Genomic DNA, 16,496 nt, shown 5'->3' with positions numbered 1-16,496 from the left:
AGACCCAAGCTGTTAGTGCTGGTGATGGCTTTTCCCAAGTTTGGTGATAATGAAATGATCCTGTTTACACCCTGTACTAGACTAGCCTTTCTGCATCTGCAACGTAACTACGCAGAACTGTCAGAGCCTTTGGAGAATATGCTGTGCATATATTTAGATGAGGAGGGCATCTGAAAAGAGCTAAGAAGTCTGCGCAGTATTAGCTTGTAATAGTAGCAGATATTGAAGCAAGAGCTTATGTGTAACAGTTGAAGATTTGTTGACGATTCACCAGGTGCAAGGGGAGTGCAGAGGTCTGAAGTGATGCATGATCAACAACAACCAAATGTCCAGTTCTACGGGAAAGAAGGAGATTCTATAAACTGAGAATTTAGGTTCTGATGTAAAGCACATAAATCAATAGAAAGATCCACTGATTTCAGTTACCTTTAGGTTAAGTCTAAACTGTTTAGTAAACCTGGGTTTAGATTTAGGTTTAAGCCCATGCCATCTACTGTCCACACACATCAGACACAAGCCTGCAGACTTGGCTAGCATATTGATCTATACCTGAATCTTGCTGTGATGTGGTCCAAGCCCTGGGATTTTGCAGTGTAAATGCAGCCAAAGTCTGGGTGGCCAGACTTGGGTCTGGAAAGTACGCTAAATGGCTAATGTTATCCCACAGTCCTCTGGGCCTGTTTCCCAACCCTTCAATCCCAAACTTCCCACTCAATTCTTAGGAACTGGACGGAACCTCCTGGTTTAAATACAGTTACTTAGTGTTTAACCCTTTAGTTGTGTGCAGACTGCTCAATGGAAGTGTGCTGCTAGCTGGTCAGAGGAACACAGCTGGATTCTAGTTAATCTCTGGTGTGGTGCAAGCTAGACTTTCAACTTCAGCCAAAGCACAATTGAGGATTGTGTCTACAAAGTTATATCTAAGTGTCGGGGGGGGCCTTGGGGATTGACCAGGCTGGAGATCAATGCAGAGAGTGAACTACCGGAAAATCAAGGATTATAGCACCCTTATAAACCTGCACTTGCAGGCACTTCTGGAGGACAGCTACCAGCTGCTGGATGAAGGTCAAAAAGCGAACCTGGTGCAGACACCGGTCCATGAAGATGGTAGGCAGAACACCTACAGCATATCCTGGTCTGTATTCAGAGGAGTGGTTTGGGTATGGCCCTGGGAAGCAGCTTGCAGTGGAACTGGCAGCAGAGAAATCACCAGAGCCTGGTAAATTTCTGCTACAAAATATTTTACTGTTAATATATGGATTGGAGGATTTTCCGACTAGGGACCTATTAAATTATTAATACAAGCTGGGAGTTTAGTGTGCTTCCATTCAGAGCAGAACCCACTCTAGTTCCCTAGTGCTGCCACACCTCCCCTTCACCCTCCCCCCAAGGTACGATTTGAAATGGACACTGGGAATTGAGGAGGGGGAAAAAGCAAGCAGTTACAAAATTTTTACTAGTTACTGATTGTTAGGAATATGGGTATGGGTATTACAACTGAGCCTCACATACCGCTCCCGGGTTATACAGCATACCCTTAAATCAGTCATACCTGCACTGTCCTGGACAGCCTGTACATGGAAGGTTTTCTTTTATGTTTTTTAAAGGGGGGCATGAGTGTATTTGGTCCATAGTTGGCTGGAATAGGAATCTAAACAGTACTGAGGCATGTATATAGTTCATAGCTGCCTGCACTTTGTGTCCAAATTACAGCAGCTGACTGTGTGCTAGGGATCCCAATGGCTGGCAGCCGGGTCTGTGAGTGGATGCAGGGTACTTGTAAGGAGGCTGTGCTATATCTCTATGCTAAATCAGCATCTTGTTGATTTTTACCCAGAATTTTCCCTCCTTGCTGACTGGGGCTGAATGAAAACCTCTCATGGACTAGGAACTCCAGAGGGTTAGTTATGCACCAGGGCAGGGCCTACTTATTAGGGCTGCCTCTAGCTCACATGCCCCCTCCTTTTGGGGACGTGCTGGTCAGCCACTGTGCCTTTCCATACACAGATGGCTGTGTTCCACTGATCTGCAACAAAAGTTCCCGCTTCCACCCAGGGACCTTTAGAATATCAATGTCCTCCAGAGCTTGCCCAGCACAAAGGATTGTAAAATACTAGCTAGTGACAAGGTCCCCTCATATGACACCTCCTGTCCTGCCCAGAAAATAATGGTGGGGATTTATTAATAATTTTAATTGAATTTTGTAGGTGTATGTCACCATGATGTGTGGTGATTTTCAGTGTTCCAAAGGATGTCTAAATTGGCCAGGTGTTTTTGTGTGAATAAAATAAAACCCACTGATTAAAAAGTATCATCTTCTGACCTTGAATTGAAGCAGCTCCTTTAAGAGAGTAGAAAATGGAATTATTTTGTATCATGGTCAAAGAATGTGCTCTTTTATTTTCCTTTCAAGGCCCCTCAACTGTCACCTCCTGAATGGCACACACGGTAAGCTAGAAACCTTTGGGAGTGGACTCTCCAACTATAGGCAATATGAGTTCAGGGGAGAGGTTCTTGATAAAACCAATCAATAGAGTGAGTGCCAGAAAAATAAGGATGCAAGAAAGATGAGAAAAGAGACCGCACGCTGTGAGGAGAGAATGGCAGCACAGTTCTAGGAAAATTACGGCAGGTTGAGGGAAGAAGACAGCACAGCAGAAAGAGCTGTTAGAGTGATTAATTGCCCTCATGACCACCAGACTGCAGGCTCTAGTGCCAGCTCTAGGTCCTGCTTCAGCCATGCACACTGAGTTCCCTCCACACTATCAGACTATGTGGCCTTTGGATGATTCAGGTGTTGGCTGGACTATGTCACAGGTAATGAGTGCTAGTACATGAAACAGTCAAATATACCCAGTGCATTCCTCCACTCGTCCTGTTGCGGCCCCCATGACAAAAATGCACTAGAAAGGCTGAAAATAACAGAGACAGGTGTCATCCAAAAAATAGTCCATTTCATTGTTAACATGCACCTTCCATTGTTTTTGCACTGTTTGTATGTGTTGTATGTTATGATGGCAGCTAGCCTACCTTTCTGATTTTTACAGTGTAATGTTCATAGGCGTGCACAGCACATTTCATTAGGCTATGCACTCAGGGAATTTTATTTATTTTTTTAAAGGCAAACCTCATAAAGGTTGGGGTGCGGTGTGCAGAAAGGGGCTCAGGACAAGGGATTGGGGAAGAGGAGGGGTGCGGGGTGTATGAGAGGGCTCAGGGAAGGGGGTTGGGGTGCAGGGTGCAGCAGGGGGCTCAGGACAGGGGCAGGGTGCAAGAGGGGGCTCAGGGCAGGGGCTCAGGGCAGGGGGGGCGCAGGAAGGGTGCGAGATGTAGGCTCAGGGTAGAGAGTTGGGGGGTGGGGTGCAGGAGGGGTTTGGGCTCTGGCCCAGTGCCACTTATCTGCAACAGCACGCTGCCAGCCCTGGCCCCACGCCACTCACCACGTCCCTGTGTGGCCCCGGGAGGGGGGGGAGCACAGGGCTCCGTGTGCTGCCCTTGCCATGCCTCCAGGTATCTCCCCCGAAGCTCCCATTGGCCTCGGTTCTCCGTTCCCGGCCAATGGGAGCTGTGGGAGGTGGTGCCTGGATCAACACATGGAGCCCTTTTTCCCCCCGCCCCCAACTCCCGGGCCCCAGGGAGGCGGAGCCGTGCCAGCAGCTTCTGAAAGAGTCACAGGGCCTGCGGCGCCATAGGGGCAAAGCCCATGGGCCGGAACCAAAGCCCGCAGGCATTAGGGTATGCCTGGGCACACCCCATGTGCATGCCTATGGCCATGTTGTATTTGAAACAACGTATTGACTTTTCACATGAGGCTTCCTTAGCAAGTTTTAATTATATGTCATGAAGTAGAACTTCATCACAGTAATCCTTACGATGTGGGCTGATGTATATGTCCAGTCTCAATAAAATTTAGTAGATGTCAGCACAGAAATCCATAAGCTGTTGCCAGTTTTTATAAAATACACTAACAACTCCATATGTGTCAGCAGAGTGAGCACTGACTATGTGTAGAAGTGCATTACAAGTGTTCACAAAATTAATAATACTTGCATCTCCTATAGCTGCCCCACACCAACAAACAGCATAATTAAAAATACCATTTCATTCCCCCTCATGCATGGGACTGTTGCAGACACAACAGTGCCAGAGGCAAGCAACAGCGGTTCGTTGCCTAGAGTGCTTAAGCGCCAATAAACACACCAGGGTGGAGAAGCAAACAACCAAATTTATTTGAGCTCAAATAAGGTACAAGGGAGAAATAACAATCTCAGATCCTGCACACCTAAAACAAGCAGTTTCTTCCTTTTATGTCCCAGTTGTTTACTACAAAACTTTCTTGCTGACTAGCTGATTTCTTACTCCCCCCTCCGTTCCCATCCAGCTGCAGTATCTTTTCTCATTCAATCTTTTGACTTCCCCCTTCCTCCCCCCTCTCCGCTGCTGAGACATGTATACAGTATCTTAAAACAGCCTTGAGTGGGCTTTAGCCAAGCTTCAATGTATTACAGCAGAGAACTGGCTGTTACAACCGAAAACTAACTGCTAACACTACATTTTTGCAGCTATTAGTACATTAGGTTACACTAGGTTACACAAAGTGTTTAACATGGAGGAACATTGGTTCATTGAGGCCTACAACAGGAGGGCTTCATTGACACTTGTGGTCTATCACCTTTCCGAGTTACCTAGGGTTATGTCAGAGTGACACCAACAGGACTATGCAAACCCGTTATGTGGGCACACAAAACATTCTTGATTTGTGTGGATCCAGCTCCAATAATGACAGGTGCACTTTCTGGCTGTGTGTACTGGTTTAGCACTCCAGTAGTGTCTTGAGTTCACCCTGGTGAAAAGATTCTCCTTTGTCCTCACAGACATTGTACCATCATGCTACAGCTACTGAGTGCGTAGTTAAACATTTTGCCAGGTCTTCTGAAATTCAGGGTATTGTTTCAGAAGTCATGGCAAAAGAATTAAGTGGAATTCCCCTAAAATAACAGTGAGAACTCCATTTCTAACAATGTCATTCAGTGGAAATAGTGTCCCAATTTGTCCATGAAGATAAAATCCCAAATTCCAGACATTCTTGGCATCATGCACCTTGCCGCTGCATCCCATATTAATGTCCATGAATCTGCTGCTGTGGTTGAGCAGTGACTGCATAAAGGTGGAGTGTGCAGTTTATGTACTCATGCTTCTTGTGGATGGGAAACTGAGCATATTAGTCCTATCAATGGCTCTGGTGCAGTTTGGAAAGCTCATTCTCTCAAAGCCAGCAGTTATTTCAGAAGCATTTATAATGCCTACAACCTTTGGGTACATCACACTCCTGATTGCCTCACAAACCTCTGCCACAACAGCCTCCACAGTTGACTTGCCAATTCCAAATTGGTTAGCCATTGATCTACAGCAGTCCTAGGTAGCCAGTTTCCAGATTGTTATATTGACTCATTTCTGAACTGGCATGGCCTACCTCACATTTGTCCTGGTGTTAGAGGATCATGACAAGCTTATCAAAAACCTCCAGGAATGTCCGCTTTTTCATGAGAAAGTTCTGGAACTGCTGCTTGTCATCTCAGATCCACATAATGATGTGATCCCACCAGTCTGTGTTTGTGGCTCTGCTCCAGAAGCACTAGGGAATGTGAGGTTGCGGCAATAGACACGAACCGCATCAGTTGGGTCATGGCTGCCATGTCAGTACCATCCTCTGAAATCTGCCTTTGGCTGATCGAATATCACTGCCAGTGTCTCTCAGATGCTCTGCCTGATTCCTGAAATAGGACTGACTGTGAGCTGAATAAGTTCTTCCCATGGGTCAGGGTTCATGTTGATGACTCCCAGCTGTTCTGAGTGTGTGGATCCAGAAATGGCTTAGCTGGATGTGTTGGGCTCAACCCACGTCTGGTCAAGTTCAGTGGGCTAGACAGATAAATTCTCCCCCAAACCATTATGAACAAAGCCCTAGATGGGCTACAGCTGGCAAGAGCATTAGGAATCCTGGGATAAGCCCCCAGAAGTAGAAGTTTTGATGGGTCTGCGTAGTGCAGCATGGACATGCCAGCATAGTTGTGAGGCCCAGCTTTCCAATGCAGCGTGGATGCTCAAGCACAGGTTTGGAAACACCAAGTCTTCAGGCATGGGTCCCACAGATGCAGATTTGCTAGCCAGAGCCTTACTTTTTTCAAACACTAAGGGAGGGGTGTGTTCTCATAAAATAAGTCCCTTTAGGTCATAAAAGTAGACCTGAAAATCCTTCAAGATAATTTTATTTTTCAGATAACTGGACTATATGTTAGCTCCAAATAGTGAGGGTAACACAGGTCTTCTGTAGTTTTGCTGGAGAACTTGAGTGTCACAGAGTATGTAAGTTGTTAGCTCTCAGACATCAGAACTCCAAACATTTAAACAACCTGATTAAAACTCTCTTCTCCCCACAATTACTCAGCTTACATTTTCTTAACTCTTGTGATGTTACTATTTTGTCTTTCAGGCTAAAAAAGGACTTGAATTTGTAATGTAAAAGAGCAGAACATGCCAGTTTAAAACAACCAACCAACCTGATCTTTCATGCCTTTAAATATCAAAGTCACAAGTCCCTTTTAATCTGTTATGGGTCCCCTTTAGAAGGCATTGAAGTCCTATAGCGTAATTCTATATAGTGGAGAATTATTTATTTAAATGCTAGAGTAAGGGCAGGCAGTTAAATCTGGGATGCTTTGATGGCAAGAAGCTCAAGAAACAATGAGAGTAATCCAAGGAAAGAAATGAGAAACCAGACAAGGAAGGGAAAAGAGAGGACAGATTTCTTATTATGGCTCCATGGTGAGGGAACTTATCCCAACTGATAGGGCACCAGACTGAAAGTCCAGATACCTGGGTTCTGATTCAGGCTCTAACAGTTGCTTGCTTTGTGAGCTAAAGCATACTTACTATCAGCCCTCTGGAAAATGGGGATAATGATACTTACTCAGCTCTGCAAAGTTCTTTGAAACCTACAGTAGAAAAGTGCTATATATTACAGCATTGCCAATCCCACATTTTGAAAAATCAGTCAATCCTCAAAAAATCATGAGATTTTTTAAAATTTTTTTTTGTTTTGTTTTCTAATTTCTTAGCTTTTAGTGTATATGTGGTTCATGTTTTCAAGCTTTTCTCTGCAACCATGAGAGCTAGCAATTTATTATTTAATGAAAGTTGAGATTCTCATTTAGCTTTAAGATAAACAGCACATTGAGATAAAATTGCAAGAGTTGGCAACAGTGGTATTATCTGAAGCATAAGCTTACATTAGTATTGTGCTCTTTTCACAATGGCTACCAAAGCATTTTACAAACTATATACAGGAATGAAATACACTTTTGTGTTACTATCATAGCTTCTGCTGACATACATTGATAAAATACAGAAGTACAGAACATGCAAAGCACAACATACAAGCACATCTATTCCATACAAATCCTGATATTTACATAATGAATTTATTGTCAGGATTTCAATGTGCTTTACAAATCATTATATAATGTCTAAAACAGCACAGTGGGTGGTAGCTGGGCAGCTAGTGTGCCATGACTGCTTCTGATCAAGATTATCATAATTGTCTCAGTTATCTTGTGCTCTCTTTATTTGTTTTTATTCTCTTGTTCTATGTCATCATATAGCTAAATTGTAAGCTTCTTGAGTCTATGACTGTCTTTCTGCTAGATGTGTATACAGTGCCTAGCCTAGCCTTGCTTCCTGATTAAAGCCTCTAGTACTACCACAATATAAACAAATGAGGTAGCAGTGAGATATATAGAGATCCCCTTGTCTTGTACTGAAATGCAGCCACCCATCAATTCAGCTAATGTATATTTGCCTGCCCTTGACATCTTGCCAAATACCATCAGATATTTTCTATATTCTTAGGCATCTTGATCCTTTGTTTCCTTTTTGACAAAAACCAAAATATTCAGTTTCAAAAAACAAACACTATTTTTAAAAAAAATTGTTGTAAAAGTGTTTTTCCATTTGTCATCAATTATTTTTTAATTTCAAATTAATTATTTTTCTACCAACATTTTTGCTTTGAAAAGACCAATTTTTTTGTCCAAATTTTTTTTGATGCAAATATTTTGACTAGCTCTACTGGAGACAATGCATATGCAGAACTCATCTTTATAATTTTTAGAATGCAAAAAAAAAAAGAAAAATCTCCCTTCATTCTTTATTAAATCTTTTTCACATCTGCCATGGATGTGTCCATTTAAACATTTTATTTACTTTCTTGCTGTTAGCCTTATTTGGGGTAGTTTTATAGGTTTTCATCTAGCTCTCTATAGCTGTGTCTGTACTAGATTTTTTTGGGAATCTCCCACCATTGCACTAGCTAGCATTAAGTAGTTGTTACAGTGGGAGTATTAATACAGACCATTTCCTAACTCAAAACTCCATGTTATCTAATCCTACACGGAACAAGTCTATATGGTAAAAATGCCTGTGCTCTGTCACCATTGCTACAGTAGAGGTTGTAGGATCTGCACTATTCCTGATGCAACAGTAGGAGATTTTCCAACAAATGCTATTGTAGACAAATGAATGTGGTGTATATCAATCACTGTGTGAATTGGGAAAGTGAAAGAAGAAATGTTTTGTCAATTAGTAGAATTTAATGTTTGCCTAGAAAGTCTGGGAATGACATGTACACATCAGGTTTATTTTTCTTAACATAAATGGCAGCATAAATAATACAGTAGTATATTGAGTTCATTGAGAAGTACAATGTCTGTCAGGTAGATATTAATAAGTACTTTTTAAAGTTAAAATCAAAATTCTTTTAAAATGTATAATGTGCAGTTGGTTTTTCATCTGTAACTTTATTGTTATAAAGAGAGTTACAAGTGCTTGTTGTTATGACATCTCATCTGAAGCTGTAAAATAAGCTCTTCTAAACTGGTGAAGCATTTGTGTGGAAATTGTAAGCAATATATTCATACCCTGGATGGGTTAGGTAACTTGTGGTTTCTCATTTCAGCTAAGGCTACAAATACCATATGTGTTTACCATATGTTCTCTGGCTTTGTCCCAACAACAGATTACATGAGATCTTCATGCATTTTTAATATCAGAGAAAATGGAAAGCTTTCCTTAAAAATGCATTCTTTATTCTGTTAGTCACGTTTGCATAGCACTCCACAATGTTGTCATAAAGCAACCATGCTATTATTAAAAGATAAAGTCCAACAAGTGAATTATGATTCTGATTCAGTACTTAGGCACGAGTAACTTTACACAGGCGACTAGTCCTTTTGAACTCATAGTTATACTCATGTGTTTGTCAGAACAGAGTCTAATAATTCCCATATCTGTGCTCATTATAAAAAGATACTGGGACCAGATGATGGAGAGGAGATAAGGGGTAGCATTTTCCCAAAGGGTTGGGAAGGATTAGAGGAACTGTTTCTGAAGCAGCAGCCCATATTCTGGTGTGATTAGTGCCTGTGCTGTAGAGGGAGGGGGACATAGGTCAGGGCCCTGCAGGAAACCAGGATCAAACCAAGTGGAACCCTCCCTAGTTATACAGAGAATCTTCCTCCTTAATGCTTCTTTCATCCCCACATCTCAGCCATCCAAGTTACAATGCTGTTATTGGTACCTAATCAAGATCTTTGAAGAAGTGACCCCTAAAAGGGGAAAGATAATGACACTTGGTGCATAATGAATGAAATCCCTCTTTTACACGTTTTTTAGGCATGCCTACAAAGAGAAATGGAACACATGGACCACCTGTTCCCTGGCAGTCCACTGTAGCAAGGCCACCCTCCTTTCAATTTTGTACAGGCAGCGTGTATGGAGAATAAGTGGAGAAGCTGGTGGTAAATATATGGAGTGCAACATTCCATGCTGCTCTTTCCTCTCCAGCTGGGTTCCTGCTGCTCTGCTGTGGGTTCCTCTTCAAGTCAAATAATTTGGGGGAACAGAGGTCTAAAATGCCCTTTATGTATTCACAATAATGAGTGATGATGCAGCCTCTAAGTTGTTGGGGCAGGTGATCACAGTGTAGGACAATACCTTTTTTTAAACAGCCCTGGGAAGATCAGAGTCTTGTCAAAGTTGTTGGTGTTTATGTATTAAGGCCCAAATGCTGTACGCTGTGTGTGGAAAATATTAGCACCGTCAGAGTAAAATCCATTTTATGACAGGATGCCAGAGCTGTTTTAAGATAGACTGACTCAAAAGAACTGAGGAATTTTGCACTATTTCTCTTGTGTTGCTGGAAAAGCATCCCTTTAAAGAAGTGAGTGCAGTTAATGATATTCTATCAAACATCATAATGTTTGAACAATTTTTTAAAAGGAGGAAAAGAGATCTTGACTTACAGTTTAATAATAACAGAATATGAAGGCTTGGGTGTACTGTAGAAGTTCATTTCACATTTAAATGTTTGGCAATCTCACCAGTCTGTGAATACAAGAAAATTTATTACATTAAGATGGAATTTAGATCTTTGACATGAAGCTGATATTTTCATACTATGAGAAATATCAGGCTGACATTATACTGTCTTATTTGATGACTTCCAAATGTCAGAGTGCAGTAACTTATTCATGGGGACCTCAATGTCTTGTGATAGTGTCAATTTAAAAGACATTTACATTGACTTATTTTATTTAAACATGTAAAATGGAATATGCAAAGTGGATTAGGAAAAGGGAAAAAAAAACTGGTGGCAAGAAAGTTCTTAATAACAGAATAGGGTGATTTTAAGGCTAATTTCCACAGACGCTTTCCTGCTTCAGGAACTACCTAGCAACTCTTCTGACAGCTTCAGTCCTGTTTTTTTTTTCCACACTATTTCACTCATTTTCAGTTCAGCCTCCCAATATTTCTTTATTATTTTAACAGAATTTAAGGAATTAAAAATAGCAGCAGGTTTATTTTGCAGTTTTCAAAAACTGCTTTTAAAATAAAATTTTAATTAAAATAAAAAAGGGCCACACTGATGTCAGTTTCTGTATAGCCTTTATAACATCCTGCCACAATGGAGTGTGGGAACTTATAGATACAGACAATATTTAATGCTATCTTATTGTTCATCATACTACCTTAGTGTTATCTGGAGTTATTGGATTTATATCTATGAGAGAGAATTTAGAGGGGCCTTCTCTAGACTTCGACCATTAGAGAGGAAGGATGGTCTTGTGATGAAGGTTCTAGATTAGGATTTAAGAGATGTAGGTTCAAGCTATTCCCAAGGCAAGGGAGGAGGCACAGCGGAGATATGAGGGGAACCCAGCTAATGTTCCAGACCCCTTAGGAGCGGTCCCCTTAGCAGATCCCCAATGGAACCCCAAGGACCACTGGGATTATACCTATGCCCTCAGGGAGAAAGAAAAGAAAAAGAGGCATGCGGAAATGATGTTTGCTACAGTGCAAGTGGGCAGAGGGAGCCTACCGCAGAGCTGCGGCCGAGGCCGGGGAATGGAAAACCATGGGCGAAATCGTCCTGGCCCACAAGAAAGGCGTCTAGGCCGAAATCAGTGTGCCTTATGCCAAAAGGAGGGACACTGGAAAAATGAGTGTCCCAATGGGAGGCCCATCTCTGTGATGAAAGTAGAGGATTGGGAAGCAGACTGTTCCACCTCTGGAACCCCAAGTAAAAGTGCAGGTGGACAAATTCACAGATGGATTTTGTAGTAAATTCTAAAGCAATGCAGCAAGTCAAATTGCTTGTGTATGTCCTAGACTACTGAAAGAGAACTGTGTGAATAAGAGCTGAAGGTTTTAAGCATGTTGCAGAAGGCTTGGGTGAAGAGCAGAGAGTAGTGATAGAGAATGGAAAAGGAAAGTTGTTTAAATAGGAAAGACAGTTTTGGAAGTAGGCATAAAGGTATATTGTATGTTGTAAGAAGGACAAAGAATGTGATGTTGTTTAAGAAATAAATGGAAAGTGCTCTGTAAATATATGGTACAGTGTAAAGTGCCACCCTGCATTTTACTCCTGGATAATAACGCTTCAAAGGGTATCAGGGAAATGTCCGTCAGCTTGGAATACTCCCATCTTGTACCTATGGAAGGGTAACGAATGGGTTAAGGCTCTGAACTCTCTTGTCCTAAACCCATATATACTGATGACTTCATGATTTCGGTCTGCATTCCATTCAAAAGATCTCCTTTGAGAGAGAGGACAAAAGGAGGGTTAAGCTGCTGTGGACCTAACTTCTTGCCTTTAAGCCAAGCTCCTGGAGAACCTGAAGTTACTCTACAGACCTGTCCTTCCCTTAGCCCAGCCACCCTTTTGCTAGAATACAGAGGGAAAAGAAGAAACTGGAAATATCAGTGAAGATACATTAAAGTTCATGATCAGACCTCAAGCAATGCTTCAGGCTAGAAACAGAGATTCAACAAGCCTCAAAAGCATATAGAGACCAGGAAAATCCTCCTCTAAGCAGGATGCCCTGAAAAAGGAAGCAGGAAGAAGCAAGGATTTGAAAAGAAATTTGAGAAACTTAAAGAATTAACCTCTTCTGAAGACAAGCTGTGAGTACATCATTGGCAGCAACACTATTGTGAACGGCCAAAGGAGGGCTGCAGGCCTGAAACACTCCATTCTGCTAGCACAGAAGAACGGACAAAGGAGGGCAGGACATGCTGGGTTGATCCAAGTGAGCCCCCCCCCTGCAGCACCATCCCCTCTGGTTCTTCAACAGCCAGTGAAAGCTCTTGGTAACCATGGACCTGGTTCTGCTGCTGCTGCTTCTCTAGAAGTTACACAGCTGGCACACAGCAGTTTCTCAACAGAACCTCTTGCAGTTTAGAATTCAGGCTCTCCAAACCCTGTCAGCAGTCTTTCTAAACCTTATAGTTCCTGGCTCAGAAGAGATGACTTTTGCTTTTAGCACATTGCTAACTATTTAGGACAATCATTTTTATAGTAGGTTTCCCTCAAAAGGAAGGAGCAACTAGTAGTAACCATTTGTTCTGATGTCGTCACGTCACGATGTCCACAGCCTGGAGTACAACTATATGTACTTCCCAGGAACACAGCAAGAGGACACTCAAACGGGCCCCGAAGCAGTAGTGACGGAGGCAGCAATGCAGAACAAGTATGCCTGTGTCCTCAAACCCACATCGCCTATTGAAGACTGTGAAGGCAGCCAGTAACTCCACACTTCCTAAGCCTGCTCGAGAAGAAAGGCAGTCAGATGGACAACCAGCCAGTCCTCAGAACTCTACCTCCAGCTCCTATCCTTCTGTTAAGGTTGATAACTCCCCACCAGATTTGAGGAAGAAATCATTCCAGAAATCTGACAGACTCCATGCAAGGCAGCTAAGGAGGGCAAAATGCACTGAAATTGATGTGGAAACACCTGACTCCATCTTAGTGAACACAGATCTGCTGGCGCTGATCAACAAGCATGCGTTCTCTGTCCTACCCACAGACTATCAGCAGCAGCTGCTACTGCTGCTCCCCGAGGTGGATAGGCAAGTCAGGGCAGACGGTTTGATGAGGATAAGTGGCTCAGCACTCAACAATGAGTTCTTCACTTCAGCTGCCCAAGGCTGGAAAGAGAGATTGTCAAAAGGTCAGTTCATTCCAGAAATGCAACTAAGAATACGGCAAGAGACTAAAAAGGAGAAGAAAGTGGAGCTATGGAAGAAATGATTCTTTAAGAGTAACTATGGTAAAAGTTCTGGAATAAGTCCTGAAAAGTCCAAGAAACTAACAACATACACCAGCATTTGTGACACACAGGCCAGGAATCCACCAGCTGAACAGATGAAATGCATGCTACTCTCCAAGACATCACCCAGTAAAGAAAAGAGAACTCCTCTGTCAAAGTCTAAAGTACAGGATGACCCTAGGTATTACCACTCTCCCTACTCTGTTTTTGTGCTCTTCCTCAGGGTAGGTTAGGGTTTAGGCCTTTTGAAATTTTGTCGGGACTACCATGGCTTATGAATGGAACTCTGGTACTGGCAAGGGAATAGATATTGGAAATAATTTATTGTCTCAGTATATGTGCTCGTTGTCCGCTGTTCTCTTTTCTCTTTTCTTTTCACAGGTACATTGAAGACTTGCAGTCTCTTTCGCTGGATTCCCCTGTCCACTCCTTGCAGCCAGGTGACTCGGTCCTCATTCGCACCTGGAAGGACGAACCCCTGCAGGAACGATGGAAGGGACCACATACAGTCCTGCTAACATCCCATACGGCAGCTAAGATCGAGGGACATAAGAATTGGATACACCATTCCTGGCTCAAGGTAGTGAAGAATTCCCCGTCGTTGGATCAGTGGACTGTCCAGCCTGTTGGTAACTTGGACAATACTGACCTTGGACTTAGATTATTGTTTAAACGACACAAAGGTCAGAAAAAGGACAGTGTACCTATCTGAAGGGTGGTAAATTGTACAGATTTTATTGATTGTAACTTTGAATTCTGAGTTCATAGTGTTTTGTTCCCTACCCTTTACCTCAGGGAAACGTTATGGGTTCAAGCCCTCAGTATGGTGTGGTATCATTTTCCCTTGGTAGGGCATCGTTCATGCTTTTGGTTATGGTCCCTCTAATTAGGGCCCAAATGCATGCGGGTTGCGGTTCTAACACTCCTGATTTAGCAACCAACACCTATGAGGCTCTAAAGGTTTCCTTTGCCCGAGAGTTTAATCTATCCAACTGCTGGATATGCTCTCAAATCCCTTACCATGCAGCAGGATTACCCTGGAGGGCAATCCCTAAGAATTGGTCTGATCATTGCCAATGGTGGTTTGCTTCTGGGGGAAACGAGTCTCGTTACACACATAATGTTCCTGGATTAAAACCCGGTTTGCCCAACCTATTTAATAATTGCTCCCATGAACAACAGTATGCCTTAAGTAATGATTCTTGGCATCCTTTTGGCAATGCCTCACATTTCCCACAGCCCATCAGGTTGCGTTTGGTTTCATCAGGGCTGCTCTGTTATCAGCAGTCTGTGACAGCAAATCATACTTGGTTTGCTGGTAATAGTACTTGTCAGTATTATGTGTCCTCTGTGGCCAATGTTTCTATCCCCCACTGTCTTTAATATCTTAGGTCAGAACACAGAAAAGGGCTTATGTACTCCTCTGCTAACAATTCTCTCATGAGTTAGAAGAAGGTAATGGAATGGTGGCAATTGACCATTTCTTTGGTATCTGTGGTAAATTTGTTTATAAATAGCTGCCCCACAAATGGCATGGAAACTACTATCTAATATTCCTTGTAGGCTTTTGGTGTTCCTTACTAAATGTGCCAATAAAACCCTAGTAATTAAAAGGAGCCTCAGCTCTTAGCTCTACCAGCTTTGGCTCAGGGCTCTGCAAATTAGATAGACACTGAACTATATCCTAGCCTCTCAAAGTAGGGTCTGTGTTCTCAGTTGTAATAAATGTTGTACATATGTCTTTAAACAAGCCCTTAACCAGTGGGAAACTCAGGAACAGGTGCCTTCCCTTTTTGACTCTCTTTAGTTGGTTACCTAACCTTGGTGAGATAGGTTCAAAATTAATTCGCTTTTTGGTAATAGGGGTAGTACTATGTTTACTTGTTCTACTGTTACTTACCTGTTGCAAGGTTATCATGGGGAAAGGTTTGTTCTACAACCTCTGTCACACTTATGCTGATGGCTAGCCACCTTCAGCATTTCCTAGACCCAGATTTAAACCAAGTGCTGTCATCATTTTATGAGAAGACTCAAGCAGGAGCTTTTTGAGTATTCTCAAAGGAGGGATTGTTGGGGACGCACTTGGCATAACCCAGGTAATTCGGGAGAATGGAAGGCCATGAGGGCCGATGAAGTTCTCTTGTTCTGAGCCATAGTGCACCAGCTCCTCCATTTTGAGTTTTACTCCTCCATGTTTGACCTCAGGTTGCCCTTGTTGGGAGGGGTTACTCCTACTCCCTCTGTTGCTGGGCAGATTTAACCTTTAAGCGGGAAACTGAACTGTTACTAGGCAGACTTAGCCTTGGGTGGGGACAGTGTGAGTGACAGATCATGTTATAATGGGTATCGGTTTTGGTTTCAGTATAAATAGTTAGGTAAGCTGTTTGTTTGGCGCGCTTGATCTGAGTCATGTGTGGCTCCAGGCGTCTTATTTGAGCTCAAATAAAGTTACTTCTCCACCCTGCTGTGTTTAATTGGTTGCGAAGCACACCGGGCAACGGACCCAACCCGTTGCCACCCTCGGGCACTCTGTGCCGGCAACAAGAGCAGTTTAAGATTCCCAGACTGCACTTAATCTCTGAGGCAAAAGTGCCAGGTGCACTGCAGTACTATTCCCCCTCACTGGAAATGTAACTATAGGGTTTGCTACCAGAGAAACGCTGTAACCCCCCTCCCCCCCCTTGACTATTTATTTTTATTATTACTGTTTAGCTTTGTTAACTGATTAAGCCTCACGACACTCCTGTGAGGTTGACACTTTTTTTTAATCCCCATTTTAGAGGAACAGCCTGAGGCCCAGAGAGGTCAATGAATTTATCCAAGGCCAACAGC

General features: G+C 42.7%; 1 long non-coding RNA gene across 4 annotated transcripts in view; it reads right to left on the bottom strand.

The window, feature by feature from the left end:
- Window positions 1-16,496, bottom strand: part of LOC127054795 (uncharacterized) — an 88,020-nt gene that overhangs the window by 70,418 nt on the left and 1,106 nt on the right. For 2 of the 4 annotated variants that reach the window (XR_007775337.1, XR_007775339.1), the window contains exon 2: window positions 7,167-10,440. This is a non-coding gene — a long non-coding RNA (uncharacterized LOC127054795). Of the gene's footprint in view, window positions 1-6,263; window positions 6,996-7,166; window positions 10,441-16,496 lie in introns of those variants that run through there. The other 2 variants (XR_007775340.1, XR_007775338.1) reach the window with 2 other exon arrangements.

This window comes from Gopherus flavomarginatus, chromosome 7 (genome assembly GCF_025201925.1).
Source record: "Gopherus flavomarginatus isolate rGopFla2 chromosome 7, rGopFla2.mat.asm, whole genome shotgun sequence".
Lineage (NCBI taxonomy): Eukaryota > Metazoa > Chordata > Testudines > Testudinidae > Gopherus > Gopherus flavomarginatus.
Note: the sequence above shows the minus strand (reverse complement) of the source record. Positions and strands in the feature narration are given on the sequence as shown.